Source organism: Engystomops pustulosus, chromosome 5 (assembly GCF_040894005.1).
Source record: "Engystomops pustulosus chromosome 5, aEngPut4.maternal, whole genome shotgun sequence".
NCBI classification, from domain to species: Eukaryota; Metazoa; Chordata; class Amphibia; order Anura; family Leptodactylidae; genus Engystomops; species Engystomops pustulosus.
The window spans coordinates 58,530,328-58,548,358 of record NC_092415.1 but is presented as its reverse complement, the minus strand read 5'-3'; positions in this window follow the sequence as shown (position 1 = coordinate 58,548,358).

The following is an 18,031-nucleotide window of genomic DNA, read 5'->3' as shown; positions in this document are numbered from 1 at the left end:
TATATATATATATGGTAAGGAGGGAGGGGCAGGTATAGAAACAGGTGGGAGGAGGAGGGGCTGTCCTCAATTATGCACCAAAAGGTGAGAACATGAGTGTTATAGCAGGCAGCGGGCCCTCACTTTACCGTATGAGCGCCACATTTTATTCATTATATTTGCAAATATGTGGCGCTCAATACGAATCGTTTTGTTTAATTGGAAACGCATATGTGTTGTGGCCACACCCCTCCCACTTGCGTTTTGGATGCAATTTAAAACATGATGTGGGAATACAGCCACAGGGAATATGAGGGAAAATTTAGAGACATCAGCTCAAATCAAATGTATGTAATCATAATAATAATCTTTATATAACGCCATCATATTCCTTAGCGTTTTTCCTTGTGTGAAGAATGCCGGGGCAGCAACATCATGATGAGGGGCTGCTTCTCACAAAGGGACCAAGACGACTGATCCGTGTACATGAAAGAATGAATGGAGCCATGTATGTAAGATATTGGGGCTCATTTACTAAGGGCCCCACGGCCACATTTCCGTCAGGTTTCCCGGATCTTTCCGCACTGATTTTTGCGCACACGATCGGATTTTGCCGCAATCGCGTCGGCATCCACGCGACAGAAATAGAGGGCGTAGCCGTTGGACAACCCGACGGATTCTGAAAAAAAACGTGGAATTTAAAAAACAAAATGTGTTGCAAGATCAAGCACTTACATGCATCGGGAAGAAGAAGGTGAACTCCGGCGGATCTCTGTGCAGCAGCGACACCTGCTGGATATCGGGCGCACGGCCTTAGTGAATCCCGGCAGAACCCGAATTGTCGTCGGACAAGGCGCTGCGGATCTCGACTGGACCGGGTAAGTAAATGAGCCCCTTTGAGTGCAAATCTCCTTCCATCAACAAGGGCATCCGGATTGAAGATTGGAGAGATCTGCATGAAGAAATGGGCCAACATACAGCAACACCGTCTGCCAACTTTGTGAAGACTTACAGAAAACGTTTGACTTCTGTCATTGCCAACAAAGGATATATAACAAAGTATTGAGAGGAACTTTTGTTATTGACTAGATAATTTTTTTTCACCTTAATCTGCAAATAAATTCTTTAACAATCAATGTGTTTTTCTGGATTTGTTGTTACATTTTGTCTCTTATAGTTGAAGTCTACCTATGATGTCAATTACAGGCCTCTCTCATCTTTTTAAAGGGAACCTGTCATCAGAAATTGACCTAATAAACTACTACCAGTATGTTGTCAAGCAGTTTAACAGCTTCTGGATCGGGTTTCTTTTATGACCCATTGTCACAGGTGCCCCTGCAACCCCTGTCTTGGGTCGCAGGTGCACCCGTGTACCTCTGTGTGGACCACTGCGCCACTCACCTAGCCGGGTTCCAGTGGCGGCTCCTCGCGCGCGTCCCGGCCTCCTGTTAAATTTAAAGGGCTAGTGCACCAATAATTGGTGCTGGCCAGCTGCCTTTACTAATAAATTTCCAGACCCTTCCTGTGTCTTCCTGACGGATCTTTGTGCCTCACAGCCTTAGAAAAAGCTTGTTCCCACGTGCCATGCATTTATAATGATTTCCCGTTGTGACCTTGATTCCTTTCCTGACCACGCTCCCTTGCTGCCTGCCTTAATCTGTTGCTACTATCTGTCGCCCGACTATGATCTCCTCCCATCTTGACCTCCTGCCTGTCCCGACTACGACTCTGCCTAACATCTGTGTACCTCATCTTGGCTGCCACTTAGATCTCTACCACTTAGACTCTGGTCCCAGGTGTTGGCTTACGTCATCGTCCGCAGTGGTCCAGTGGGTCCACTACTCCTGGAGCCTGACACCCAGCTTGGTGGCATCATCCAGAAAATCAACTTTGAAGTTAGATGTATAAAGTCAGGGAGGCGGAGAGTTTAATATTGAAGTCAAGCTCTTCCTGCCTCTGAACACCTCCCATATGATTGACATCATGCACAGGACTTCAGAAGAACTAATCAATGATGTTCCAGGACGCGGAACCATCAGTTACAGTGAAGGGGGGTTTTATGGCAGGGAAAACTTGACCTCAGTGTTAAACTCTACGCCTTCTCCTCCTTCAAAAAAACAATTTAAATCTCACTTCAAAGTTGATTTTCTGGATGATACCGACACTACAGGCCATGAAAGAAACAACATACTGCTAGTGGTTTATTAGGTCAATTTCTGATGACGGGCTCCCTTTAAGTGGGAGAACTTGCTCAATTGGTGGCTGACTAAAAGCTTTTTTCCCCCTGTTATCTGTATTGTATTGTATTCAGTGTACTCTCAGCATTTGTCCTACAAGGGCATTATGGCTTTGGTTGAGAGTAAATGTTGCTCTTCAGCAGGAACAGGATCATATGGCACAGCTGGCTGCACATTTTCATACAGTGGGGCACATTTATTTGCGCGATCCCAGATCCTGAATGTCCACCAGAATGCACATCTGCCGCGATACAAGAAGATCGTGCGCTTGATTTCCTGTTTGTGTAGCTTCCCGGCTCAGGTCCTCCGGAGTTCACCAACTTCTTCCCGTAGTATGTAAGTGAATTGTATGTGACACAAATTTAAATGTTAAATCCCACGCTCAGTCCGAATCTGTCGGATCGTCCAACGGCCCGTCCCCGTCCAATGACATATCCTGATATATACAAAACTTTGTAGTTTTTTTTTTCTTATGATGGAACAAAAAACTAAAAACAACAATTTAGATGTCAACTTATGCCTTGATTTCTACAAAACTTTTTTTTAGGAAAATACAGTAAATTGTCCAGATTGACGAGCTGTGTTGGCATTATCATCTGTTCAGTATTCTGTATAGTATATACAGGCGGTCCCCTACTTAAGAACACTCGACTTACATATGACCCCTAGTTACAAACGGACCTCTGGATATTGGTAATTTATTGTCCTTTAGTCCTAGGCTACAATAAACAGCTGTAACAGTTCTCACTGGTGTCTGTAATGAAGCTTTAGTGTTAATATTGATTCTTATGACAACCCAACATTTTTAAAATCCAATTGTCACAGAGACCAAAAAAGTTCTGTCTGGGATTACAATGATAAAATATACAGTTCCGACTTACATACAAATTCAACTTAAAGGAAACCTACCACTTGAAGTGGCAGGTATAAGAGGGAACTACCGAGCACCAGCTCAAGGTGAGCTGGTGCCGGAGCTTATTTTTGTTAGTGTTTTAAACCGCAGTATCACAGTTTAAAACACTTTTTAAACTTTATGGCCGAAGCTGCTTCGGCACAGGGCGGTACGCGCTCGGCGCACCATGCACGCGACCGTGCCCGCGGCTCTCCTTCACTTCCTATGTAGCCGCGTGCACGGTCGCGCGCATGGTGCGCCGAGCGCGTACCTCCCTGCGCCGAAGCAGCTTCGGCCATAAAGTTTAAAAAGTGTTTTAAACCGCGATACCAATAAGCTCCGGCACCAGCTCACCCTGGTTCTCGGTAGTTCCCTCTTATACCTGCCACTTCAAGTGGTAGGTTTCCTTTAAGAACAAACCTACAGACCCTATCTTGTATGTAACCCGGGGACTGCCTGTATAAGTATAGTTCTGATGTCTGTCCATTGAATTTTTTCAGTGGTATTCATCTAGAGCAGTTTCCATGAGTCCACTTGTTCAGATCCAATGCCTGAAATGTTTGATGGACAGGATTGGATGAATATTGTGGGTAATTACAAAACTGCAAAGATGCATTTTTACTAAACATTTGTGAGTAGTATTTAATTTTATTAAAGCATTTTATGAAGACATTCTACACGATTGGAGTGCGTGTTTCTTCTAGTGGTTCACTGTGGCGAATGGTGGTAACAATAGGAGGAACGAAAACTGCATCCACGTGGGTCTGAACAGTGGGCTACTCTTATCTGGGGAATCTGTGGATTTGTGCTGTGAGCAGAACGGAGGACAAACAAGAACAATTATTGTGAACGTTTGGAGTGAAAACCTCTGTGAACGTCTGGAGCTCCGGTCAGATAAGAAATCTATATATTTTTATTTCTATCTCTTTATAAAGATGAAAGTGGTTGCCAGACATGCCACTTATAGAATATTGTACGCAAATATCTTGTTTACAAAACAGCTTCTTACTCTTTAGCTATAATGACAAATAATATTGTGATACTAGTAAATATTGATATAATGCACAGATTATAGTAAGCCCAAGTGGTGTGAAAACCAGAGGGTGGCAGTGTGATACAGAAGAATATTAATATGGGAACCTGAGTTGTATTACTGACTTCTAGAAAGTACAGAATAACAAAACTGTCATAAATTCAAATTGACTAGAAATCATTTTTATACACAATAATGTACATTTCTTGTTTTTTATTATTAAAGAAGCAGTTGTATGATTTTCATATTTTACACAATATATTTGATATGCATTTTTGTGCGTCACCATTGGGATATTGGACTGGACGGTGGAAGGAGTCGACAGTTCTTGTGGACAATCGAGGGCCCCTCAACAAGAGGGAAGAACAGGCAGCCCGGGAGCCCATATTACCAGTAGTACCATGCTGGCCACCATCACTTCCCTTGCTGAGGCGTAGGGTTGCATTCACATGAGGTATAAAAACAACTTTATATACAGGTAGCATATGGCTCTATTCATTTCAATGGGCAATACAGCCATCCATTTACATGGCCGTATTACCCACTTACAGTACCGTAAGTGAGACGTATAAAAATATAGAGGATTACCTATTTTCTCATGTATCTCCGTACTGTATGCCCCATAGAAGTCTATGGGAATGTATGAAATAGGAGGTGTATATGTGTTGTGCACCGTATGCTGCCGTATATAGGTGCAGTATCCAGAACCAGTAGGAGGTGTATTCTGTTTGCCAGCCCACCATATTTTATAGGAATAAGGTATAAATACGATGACATATGTGCACATGTGGATGAAAATCGTCACGTATATATGGATTCATACAGCACAGAAATACAGGACTAGAGAAATCACATGTTTGTGGAAATGCAGCCTAAAAAGCACAACTGCCATGGTAAGTGGAGCCTGGAGGAGCTGCTTACCACCGCCATTACAATTGCTATATTACAATCATCTTTTGCATTAGTCTCCCATCCAGGGGTGCACCTAGCCTTTCTGCTGCCTGAGGCGAACTATAGGAAGACGCTCCCCCCCTCTCCATATATGTAACATATCAAGGAGTGTCAGGACCAGACCCAATCATATTGGTTTAATGTGAAAATAAAGCAATGCAAAATACATAGAGCATCCCACCGTGTTCTATAGAATAAACACAGCAAGCTACTACAAACGGAGCGGGGGGGGGGGGGGGAGGGATGACCAGCGCGGACATTGGGCTGGGGCAGGGACTGGTACCTGTGCCGGGCGGTCGGATGTGATAGACGGGCTGCGGGGGGAAGTGTCGGCCTGCGCGCTGGTACCTGTGCCGGCCGCTGGCGGGTGAATGTGATGGGCGGCAGTATTGTCCGGGGAGAAAGGGGCGGCGGTAAGATGCGCCGGCTGGAACACATATCAGCGGGCGGGAGCCTGACGCCTCCCCCTAGCCTAGCAGAATCTCAACTCGCCTCATGGCAGGTGCGCCCCTGCTCCCATCAGTCCCTGGGGTTCCTGGCCAGGATTCAAAGTGGAGTTCCATCGGACCAGCTGCCACTTATATTACAGGCGTACTTTCACTGGACACCAGGTGCGAGTTCCGTCACTATTGTTTCATCTCTGCATTTATGCAGTATTACACTAGGGTTGTGCCCTCCTGTCTGTGTTTATCTTTCTGTGGTAAGACACACGGTCTCCGTGGGTCCCCACTCTCCAGGTATTTCTGTACCACCGCCATTTGGGGGAGGAGAGACAAAGTGAAGAAGTGTAAGTCAATAACCTCTGTTTATAGCAGCCATTCTTGTGTAAACCAGTGCTTTATATATAGGGTAAAGAACTATTTTTTTTTTTCATTTTTATCTTTCATTAAGAAATTCCATATCATTTTTATCTTTCATGTAGAAATTCCATATCATCGGTAAAACTCCCCTTATGTTTTATCTCTATATATATTTAATTTCAGTTAAGTCATTTCATCTACAAGAAGGAGCACATCAAGTGATTTTTATAGGGTTTACTACTCTAAAAAGCCATTGCCAGTATATATGTACGGTGTGTATATATGTGTCAAGGGTGCTCCTGCGACCTCTCGGGTCGCTGGAGAACCTGTGGGTCTCGCTGTGCCCCCTCTCACCTGCAGCAGCCTCACTCACCTGTGCACGATCCACTGACAGTCTCCTCGCTCCGAGGCTGTCTTTCTGAGAAGGGCCAGTGCGCCGATAATTGTCGCTGGTTGCCCCTCCTGTTTAAATCCCGGCCCTTTCCTGTGTCCCCTGTCGCCTCTTCGTGCCTTGTGCTCTAGAGAAAGCTTGTCCCATATGCTCCTTGTCTGTATTGCGATTTCCTGTTGTGACCCCGGTTCCGTTACTGACTACAATCCCGTGCTGCCTAACCTGACCTCTTGCCTGTCCCTGACTACGATTCTGCAATTCTACTTAGTACTTCGCCTTGTCCACCACGGCGGACAAAGTAGCGCCTGTGGAGCAACCTGGTAGTACCAACTCTTTGCGGCGGCCTTTGGTGAAAACCGACCCTTTTCACTTAGACTCCCAGGTGTCGGCTTACGTCATAGTCTGCGGTGGTCCAGTGGGTCCACAACCTCTGGTGCCTGACAGTAAGATCCGGCCATGGATCCCGCCACGGTTCCGCTACCTGACCTGGCTGATCTTACCACCATCTTGGCTCAACAGTCTCAATAGATTGCTGTTGAAGGTCAGCAACTAGGACAAGTCACCGCCATGTTGCAGCCGTTGTTGTCTACCCAGCACCTGCGTCCAGCACCCGCAGTACCTCCCGTTACTACGGCTGGTTCAAAATTTCCCCAACCTGGATACGGCCAAGTTTTATGCCTTATGAAGGTATATTTAAAACACAAATTCACAGATATAAGATGGTTATAAATAATGATGAAAAAAGGTTAACCAGCTCACATTTCCCTTGATTCTAGGCACATATGGTTGGATAGGCACGGGCCACCTTACTGCTCAGGCATAACGGATTTTTAAAAAAAAGAAATCGCAGTCCAGCCAGATATCTCCAACTTCACATATCTTTATTCAGCAATTCTCCATTAAAAGTTCCAAGACATGAGTAACCTATTGCTAGACCTAGCCCAGTCTCATGCAAATAGGAAAATTAGTGCTTATGCTAGGCTTGGGTACATGGAAGTAAATGTGGCAGAAAAAATGTTAGCAAATCTAATAAAAGAAAATAAAAAATGTACAATAATAAAAGCTATAGAAAAACCAGGGAGGGGTACTCTACCAGTCTGAGAATATACAGGAGGCTTTTATAGAATACTATGAGGAATTATTTAATTTGCAGAAGAGCTTGTAATGTACATCACACAGATATCATTACCATGTCTATCTGAGCAAGAAAGAACATCTCTTGATGCCCCTGTCAGGGCTGTAAGTCTGTGGACTCTCTGGACCACCGCAGGGATGTTACTAGCTGACTCCTGGGACGGGAGTCTAACTGGCACCTGGTCATCACCAGAGCCCGCCGCAAAGCGGGGTGGTTTTGCTGCGGTGGGGTACCTGCAGGTCGTTCCACAGGTGTGACAAGCCCACGGTGGCAGCCAAGTTTGTAATGCAGGAGACAGCGGGAGAACAGCATAGGAAGGCACACTAGGACTCACGTCAGGAATCGCAGATGCTGGCACACGGTTCAGGAACGCATGATACACAGGAACGCAGGATACACTGGAACACTGGATACACAGGGGGCTTTCTCTTCAGGGGATAGCTTGAAGATCCAGCAAGGGTCACAGGAAGGGGAAGGAATTTATGTGGGAAGGTGGCAGTGATTGGCGCGCTGGTCCTTTAAATCTTTGCGAGCCGGGAGCCACAGAGACCGGCGTTAGAGTGAGGAGAGGTGAGTGCAGCCGTGCAGGGGCTGCGGGGGTACACGGAGGCACACGGGTGCTCCATCGATTATTAAGTGATGAGGAAATAGAGGAGACACTATCGCGAACAGCTCGGGGTGGCTCCCCTGGCTTGGACGGGATTCCGTTCAAGTTATACATGTTACACAAGAATGAATTGATAAAACATCTTTTGGTAGTTTGGAACTACGCATTAAGTAAGGGGGAGCTTCCGCCTTTTATGAGGGAAGCCCTAATAACTTACTTCATGGTGCCTAGTATTTTTGTTTTTCCCACGCAATGTTTGGGAGGTTACCAAGCAATGCTTGGACATGTGCAGATTGTTTCTTTAGAACACGGGAGTTGGAATGCTGCGGTGTCGTGAGTTATCTCATTATTCACCACACATAATACACAATTATTATTCCACTGTGCGCATTCTAATGTATTAATGTATTATGTTTGCATTTGTATTATGTTTGCATTTTGCACATTCTCATTGTATACTACATTGTTAAACGTCATCCTTGACGTCACATCCTGCGGGGGATTTAAACCTGCCTTGTAACACTTGTATCACTGCTTGTTAATGGCTACATTGAGTTAGCTGAAACATTGCTGTACTTTCACCTGGTGAATAAACACCTTTGAATTGGACACAGAGTGCTGCTACTTCTTTGATTTGCTCTTGATGATATCCTGGTATTCTCCACGGATCTAGAGTCCTACCGGGCTTATGTACGGCAAGTCTTTAGGCGCCTAAGGGACAATCGCCTATATGCCAAGCTCGAGAACTGCCAATTTCATCAGAAGAGTCTTCCATTCCTAGTTTACATTATCTCTGACAAAGGACTACAGATGGATCCTGCCAAGTTGTCTGCAGTGGTTCAGTGGCCTCGCCCAGTAGGACTTTGTGCTATCCAGAGGTTCCCGGTCTTTGCCAATTACTATAGGCAGTTTATACCAAATTTCTCCACCCTTGTATCTCCCATTGTGGCTCTAACCAAGAAGAACGCCAATCCTAAGCTTTGTCCTCCAGCAGGTGAAGAAGCTTTCACTAAACTGAAGTCTGCCTTTGCATCTGCTTCCATTTTCACCCTGCCTGATACTAACAAACCGTTCCTGCTAGAGGTTGACGCCTCATCCGTTGGTGCTGGAGCCGTTCTCACCCAGAAGGGGCCCAAAGGTTGAACCCTCACCTGTCGAATCTTCTCTAAGACCTTCTCTGCTGCATAGAAAAATTACTCCATAGGAGTCCAAGTGCTATTGGCCATTAATCTTGACCTGGAAGAGTACCACTATCTTCTGGAACACAGGAACCTCCTTTATCTCCAGACTGCTCAGCGCCTCAACCCTTGACAAGCTCGCTGGTCACTCTTCGTTTCTCGCTTCAACTTCTGGATTCACTTTCGTCCTGCAGAAAAGAACATGAAGTCCGATGCTCTCTCCCGTGCCTCTGATGTTTTTGGGGAAGAACCGGCTCCCTAGCATGTCATTCCAGGTTGTTGCCTCTCCAATGGACCTTCGGCAGCCTCCTCCTGGCAAGACATACATCCTCACATGGCTATGGACTTTATCACGGACCTTCTGCCTTCCTCTGGTAATACCATCATCTAAGTGTTAACTGACTGGTTCTCCAAATGTCCCACTTTGTCGCATACCTCCTCCCATCTTCTCTTCTCAGTGTGGCTATCCTCCAACTATGTCCGTCTGAAGATCCCCAGCTACAAACTTGGTCCACGTTATCTGGGTCCATTTGAGGTACTGCAGGGCATTACTCCTGCGGTGGATAAGACTTCCTCCCACTGTGCGCATCCCAAACTCCTTCCATGTATCTCTCCTAAAGCTTGTCCCAGCAAGTACCTCCTCCTGCTCCCGTGGCTGACTCCACCAATGTCTTCGAGGTAAAGGAGGTCCTAGATACAAAGACCGTTAGAGGGAAGTGGATTTTCCTTGTCGACTGGAAGAGGTTTGGGCCTGAGTAGAGATCTTGGGAGCCTGAGGATAACATCCTGGACCATTCCTTCAGACCAAGAAGAGGGGGAGGCCAAGGGGGAAGGGGGTACTGTCATGAGTGCTCCTGCGACCTCCCTCCCGGATCACATGTGCATTGGTGGGTCTCCCTGTGCCCCCTCCCCCCTGCAGCAGCCTTACTCACCTGTCCACTATCCACTAACGGTTTCCTCGCTCCTGCACATGCTTTCCTGCCTCCTGGAGCACGTGCACGCCGGCGTTCTGAGACTTAAAGGGCCAGCGCTCCGATAACCGATAATTGACACTGGCCCGCTGCCCTTCCTTGTGCCCGGCCCTTTCTTGTGCTGCTGGCCAGATCCTCGTGCCTTGTGCCCTAGAGAAAGCTTGTCCTCTATGCTCCTTGTCTGTATTGAGATTTTCTGTTGTGTGTTCGGTTACTGACTACGATCCCGTGCTGCCTGTCCTGACCTTCTGCCTGTCCCCGGCTATGATTCTGCTATACAACTCAGTACTTCGCCTTGGCCACCACCGCGGACAAAGTCGCACATGTGGAGCCACCTGGTGGTACCACGTTGCAGAAGAGTCCAACCCCCTTTGTGGCGGGCTCTGGTGAAAACTGGGTACCACTTAGACACCGCTCCCAGGTGTCGGCCTAAGTCATCGTCCGCTTTGGTCCAGTGGGTCCAATACCCCTGATGCCTGACAATATGCTGTATATGCAGTCTGTACTGTATGTATGTGTATCTGCTGTATGTGTGTGTATAATATATGGTGGGTACATACTGGGGCACATTTGCTTACGACTGTCTGAGGATAATGCACTGTGCTGGGATTGACTAAGATCGTGCACTCGATATCGTGTATGTGTTGCTTCCCTGCTCAGGTCTGCTGGAGTTCACCTTCTTCTTCCTGGAGTATGTAAGTGCATTGGATTGCGACACAATTTAAATGTGAAATCATGCAATCAGTCCAAACCAGTCGGATTGTCCGACAACCCGCCCCCCAATTTTTGTTGCATGAAAGCCGGCGCAACTGCGCCAAAATCCGAGGGCGTGTGACACAATCCCCTGCTAAATACCTGTCAATCCCCGAAAATGTTGAAAAATCCAACTAAATGCGACCCCGGACCCTAAGTAAATAAGCCCCATATGTATACATCCTGTATGTCTGTGTGCATATTCTGTGTGTGTGTATGCTGTGTATACGCTGTATGTGTGTGAAGATGCTTTATGTATGTGTGTATATGATGTATAGTGTGTATATACTGTGTATATGATGTCTTTATATTGTAAGTATGTGTATATATGCTATATGTATGTGCATATATAGTGTGTTTATATTGTATGCATGTGTATATATGATGTGTATATACTTTATGTCTAAGTATATAATGTATATATACTATATTTGTATATCATGTATATGTACAATAAAGTATGTGTGAAAATTTGATGTGTATATACTATGTGTTTATAAGATATTTAGAATGTGTGAATAAATGTATGGTTGTGTACATACTTTGTGTGTATATACGGTATGTATGAGTGTATGAATGTATATATGAGTACGTAAATGTGTGCCAATGAGTGTATAAATGTATGTATGTATGTAGTTAAGAGTGTATAAATGTGTGTATGAGTAAAGAACTTAATGTGTATATACGTATATTAATGTGTGTATATATGTGTGTATGAATGTGTGTGATTGTGTAAACATGTGTGTACAAATAGGTCTTTATTTTTTTAAAGGAAGGGGAACCCCATGCAGTTATGCCCCTGGCCAGAAAGAGGTCAGCCTGTCATAGTTTTCTTTGGCTGATATAAACCTAGAACTTAATAAGCTCCTGGTATCCTGATATTCTGTGTTATATATCCTCATATTGTGATTTTGTGTTGCTATTGTTCTCTTGGTTCTGACCAGACTCTGGCAACTATTCCTCTCTGTTAGTACTGTCTTGTCTTCATCTCTATTTTTCACTTTAGAATTAGAATGGACTCTCGACTAGTTGTCCCTTACTGCCTAGGTTAGACAAGGCAATTTGACAAGGACAGCTGGGAAGGGGTTTAGTCTTAAAATTAGACATTTTGGGATGCGGGGATACCTAACATGTTTATGATTTTTACTATTTATTTATATTTATATCAGTTCTAGGGATAGAGGAGTGATTTGAAATGAAATTTTTATTATTATTTTTTTACTATTACTATTTACTTTTACTATTATGTACTTTAACCCTAGGTTGTCTGATCCTTTTATATCTTGCCATACTACAGTATGGCAGTATTTGGGGATTTTACACATCTTCTATTACACTGTGCAAATCACATTGCACTGTATCCTTATTTCTGATTGACAGGTCTAGGACCTAGGACATAGTAGATGTAGTAGATGGGGAATACCAGGTAATATAAGATAAAGTTTTTTTAACATTTTTAGCTAAAAGATGGGTGTTAGTTAGTTAATAGAGCTCTTTCCTGCCATGAATCCTATAATCCTATTAAAAAATTTAACCCAAAGTGTTTAAAGGGGTTGTCCGAGTTGAAAAAAATATATATATATGTGGCTGGGAGGGCGCTGACTAAAATAATAAAGCTGTACTTACCTTCCGGTGCCCTCCCGTATCCAGCGCTGCTGTCGCTTCGGTCCGGGCGCCATGTAAACAAACCTGGCCGCCGGAGCAGCGCTGCATTCAGCTTCCGGGCGACCGTGGCCGGGTACGCCTATCCGTCCCTATACACAGCATTGTGTATGGGGGCCGGAAGGTTGTCGGGTCCGGCCGGAAGCTGAATGCTCCGGCGGCCATGTTTGTTTACTTGGCGCCCGGACTGGAGCGACAGCAGCGCTGGATACGGGAGGGCACCGGGAGGTAAGTACAGCTTTATTATTTTAGTCAGCCCGCTCCCGGCCACATATATTTTTTTATCAAAACTCGGACAACCCCTTTAAAGAAGTTAGTAAAAAGTGTTGGAGGAAGGGTCGTGATTTAGGGAATGTTTTCAGTAGAAGGAATTGGACCTCTCATACAGCTACATGGCGGATTGAATGCAAGTGTGTATCAGAGCCTTGTTTAAAAACACATGGGGGCACATTTACTAAGGGTCCGCAGCCGCGAATCCGTCGGGTTTTTCCCGAATATTTCCTCTTTGCGCTGTATTTCACGGGATTGCGGCGCACGCGATCGATTTTTGGCGCAATCGCGCCAACTTTCGCGCGACAGAAATCGGGGGGCGTGGCCACCGGACAACCCGAAGGATTCGGAAAAACCGCAGAATTTAAAAAGCCATTTGTGTCGCAAGATCAAGCACTCACATACACCAGAAAAAAGCAGGTGAACCCCGGCGGACCTCGGCGCAGCAGCGACACCTGGTGAATATCGGCGCATGGACCTTAGTGAATCCCGGCAGAACCCGAATCAGCGCCGGAGAACCCGCCGCTGGATCGCGACTGGACCGGGTAAGTAAATGTGCCCCATGGTTCCTTCCTTGCATTCATGACTCAGCCAACAGTTTTAATGCAGGATAATGCCTTCTGTCACACAGCAAAATGGGTAAAGCAGTTCCTTGAAACAGAAAACATTGAAACAATGAAATGGCCTTCCCAGAGTCCTAATCTAAACCCAATAGAAAACCTCTGAAAAATCCTTGGTGGCAAAGTTATTGCCAAGAAACCCACAACAGTCACACAACTGTGTAAAAAGACTGTACTACATAGATCTCTAATTTTGATCTCCAGTGTATATTCACAATAAATATATGTAATATAAATAATTTAATATAAATGCATGAACTATATAAATCCAATAATTGAACATTAGTTTGCATTGTTACATAATGCATAACATGCACAGAAATGTTGAAAAATTGTCAATTTAGACATTTAAGAACTTTTCTTTCTTTCTTTTTTTTACAATTATTTTAGTGTCCTTAGAGTACTTAAACACTGGGGGCCTTATTGCTTTAAGTATATACTGCAATGCAATTGTATTGAAGTATATTGTGAATACACTACTTCTCTCTTACAGTCTGTTTGAGGCAGACCATAACAAGGAGGACCAAATGTCCAAAATATATGTCGCTAAACGCTATAGGATGTCCTGAGAAAAAGGATTGAAATGCACGAGGTAACAGTGGCAGAAAAGTTGTATACAGCGGCAGAAAAAAGAAAAAAATGTGTGGTCTTTAAAGACTTGCACTGAACTTGTACAGTAAAACATAAGAAAATCTACATAAAATTGTTGTCTCTGTGTTTGTATTAACCCAGAGAATAAAAAGGATATGTCGTTTGTACCGCAAAGGTAAAGCCCCAAAAAAGGTATCAAGAAAATTAGACTGGTAAAATTAGCATTTGGTTAATTTCACTGCATTTGGTTTGCCCCCCACCCCCTTATAGAGGCACAGTAAAAAAAAATACACATATGTGTATAAATATATACAAATACATATTTAATAATCTAATCTATGACGCTGAGTGTGAGAGAGACAGAAAAAGAGAGACACAAAGAGAAACTGGAAGAGAGACAGAGTGAGACAGACATAGAGATAGATAAATATAAAATATTGTTTGTTTCCCTTTCTACTACTGTTATAGCTAAGAGCAGTTATTTACTATCCCGGGCAATGCCAGGAGCTATAGCTAGTTCCCAATAAAATTTTCAAAAATACCAGCTAACCTGTTGCCATTTTTGTCTCGTTTGTCTAAGACTAATAGACTTTATATATCAAAATGACCATCACACACTAGGGAATTCATTTATAATGGTCATTTTGAGTTAATTTAGAAAATATTTTTTTTACTATATATTACAAAAAAAGGCTTTAACCCCCTTCCTCCCCAAAAAAACAAAAATGAAAAAAAAAATCCTTCAACATTAAGGCTATATGCACACTGCCGTGTGCCCGCCGCACCGTAGCACGGCGGGCACACAGCAGCGCGGGGAGAGGAGGAGGAGGTGAGCGCTGCTCACCCCCACCCCTCTCCATAGGAACATATGGGCCACGGCGCCGTAATACGGGAAAAGATAGGACATGTCCTATCTTTTCTCGGGCTACGGATCGGTACGGTACCGCTCCCGTACCATGCCGCGAGTCCATAGAAGTGTATGGGGGACGTACACTCACCGGCCACTTTATTAGGTACACCTGTCCAACTGCTCGTTAACACTTAATTTCTAATCAGCCAATCACATGGCGGCAACTCAGTGCATTTAGGCATGTAGACATGGTCAAGACAATCTCCTGCAGTTCAAACCGAGCATCAGTATGGGGAAGAAAGGTGATTTGTGGCCTTTGAACGTGGCAAGGTTGTTGGTGCCAGAAGGGCTGGTCTGAGTATTTCAGAAACTGCTGATCTACTGGGATTTTCACGCACAACCATCTCTAGGGTTTACAGAGAATGGTCCGAAAAAGAAAAAACATCCAGTGAGTGGCAGTTCTGTGGGCGGAAATGCCTTGTTGATGCCAGAGGTCAGAGGAGAATGGGCAAACTGGTTCGAGCTGATAGAAAGGCAACAGTGACTCAAATCGCCACCCGTTACAACCAAGGTAGGCAGAAGAGCATCTCTGAACGCACAGTACGTCGAACTTTGAGGCAGATGGGCTACAGCAGCAGAAGACCACACCGGGTGCCACTCCTTTCAGCTAAGAACAGGAAACTGAGGCTACAATTTGCACAAGCTCATCGAAATTGGACAGTAGAAGATTGGAAAAACGTTGCCTGGTCTGATGAGTCTCGATTTCTGCTGCGACATTCGGATGGTAGGGTCAGAATTTGGCGTCAACAACATGAAAACATGGATCCATCCTGCCTTGTATCAACGGTTCAGGCTGGTGGTGTCATGGTGTGGGGAATATTTTCTTGGCACTCTTTGGGCCCCTTGGTACCAATTGAGCATCGTTGCAACGCCACAGCCTACCTGAGTATTGTTGCTGACCATGTCCATCCCTTTATGACCACAATGTACCCAACATCTGATGGCTACTTTCAGCAGGATAATGCGCCATGTCATAAAGCTGGAATCATCTCAGACTGGTTTCTTGAACATGACAATGGGGGTCATTTACTAAGGGCCCGATTCACGTTTTCCCGACGTGTTACCCAAAATTTTCTGATTTGCGCCGATTTCCCCTGAATTCCCCCGGGATTTTGGCGCACGCGATTGGATTGTGGCGCATCGGCGCCGGCATGCACGAGGCGGAAATCGGGGGGCGTGGCCGAGCGAAAGCCCGACGGATTCGAAAAAAACGGCGCATTTAAAAAAAGAAATGTGTCGCTTGGATCGCGCTTGCCTTCACTCGGCCCGAGCCGGTGAACTCCAGCGCGTTCCGATGCTTTTCAGCGCAGCAGCGCCATCTGGTGGACGGCAGAGGAACTACCTTGATGAATCCCGGCCGAACCCGAATCCAGCGCAGAGAACGCGCCGCTGGATCGCGAACGGACCGGGTAAGTAAATCTGCCCCAATAAAGCATCTTTGGGATGTGGTGGAACGGGAGATACGCATCATGGATGTGCAGCCGACAAATCTGCGGCAACTGTGTGATGCCATCATGTTAATATGGACCAAAATCTCTGAGGAATGCTTCCAGCACCTTGTTGAATCTATGCCACGAAGAATTGAGGCAGTTCTGAAGGCAAAAGGGGGTCCAACCCGTTACTAGCATGGTGTACCTAATAAAGTGGCCGGTGAGTGTATATTGGCCGTATATACATCGGCCATATATATACGTCTCCCATACATGTGTGTGAATGCAGCCTAAATGTGTTAACTTTTAGCTAGCTCTGCGTGTCACAGAAAAAACATTGCAATAAATTTGTAAGGTAGCATGCATCCCTAAACCACTATGTATGAAAATTCTCCAAAAATGTCCTGCTCATTAAAGGAAACCTACCACTTGAAATGGTAAGTGTAAGCTGCACATACCGAGCACCAGCTTACTTTCGTTATTGTCCTAAACTGCTGTATCGCGGTTTAAACACTTTTAAATGTTTATATCTGAAGCTGCTTCGGCGCACCAAGTGTGCAACCGTGCGCACATGACGTCAACTACTCTCCGGCACTTCCTATGTAGGCGCGTGCACGATTGAGTGGCATGGTGCGCCGAAGCAGCTTCAGATATAAACATTAAAAAGTGTTTAAACCGCGATACAGCATTTTAGGACAATAACGAAAGTAAGCTGGTGCTCGGTATGTGCAGCTTACACTTACCATTTCAAGTGGTAGGTTTCCTTTAAAGTTTTTAGGCCTTGCCATTGAGGGGTTAAGCATCATGGGGCATGTTATGATATAAGCAAAATGAAATAGTCATGTTTCCAAATATAGGACTTGCGCACGTTGTGCACATTATGTTCTCCAAGGGTCACCTGCAGCTGAATATAGCAAAAGTACATGTGCAGCTTCCTGGAAACGGCAATCTTCGGCTGTGATGTAGTCAGCAATTTTGACAATACATTGCCTTTTATTATATAAATATACTCTCATTTATTTTAGTAATATTTACTATGACAGCACTTTACTGCATAGTAAGGGGAACAAGCCTGGATGGTTTTATAACCATCTAAACAATAAAAGAAGGATTTCATCTGCACCCTATTAGTTACTATTGATCACAGATCTACTTCTCATAGTTTAAGGGGTTGTTCAATTGATGACTTCTTTTTGATGTCCAGTGGGTAAAAATAAATCCTCTTTTATGCAGACAACCCCCTGCTGCACAGGTCTGGCCCTGCCTCGCTACACCATGTGGTAGCCATCTTTGTTAGTTCTGGTCTCCAGTCCAGGTTGGTGATCTATTAGACAAATTGTTCATCTCTTCTGTCAGTGGGCACCAGGGCAGGGAAGGGATACCTTCAGATCGTACCAAGTGTCTTCCCCAAAGAGCTATCACATACCTAGTGGATCATCCTAATTCAAAATAATGCTGCAAATGGTAGACCAGTGCAATCCCGCCATGGATCCCATATAGTCTCAAATTTCTTAACTGCCTTTTATTTAAGATAGACCCCATATTCCTGGTGTTTAATGTTATTCATTCTGTTCTTATATTCCCGCATAGTGGGCGGTATGCGCCTGATGCAGTGGAACAG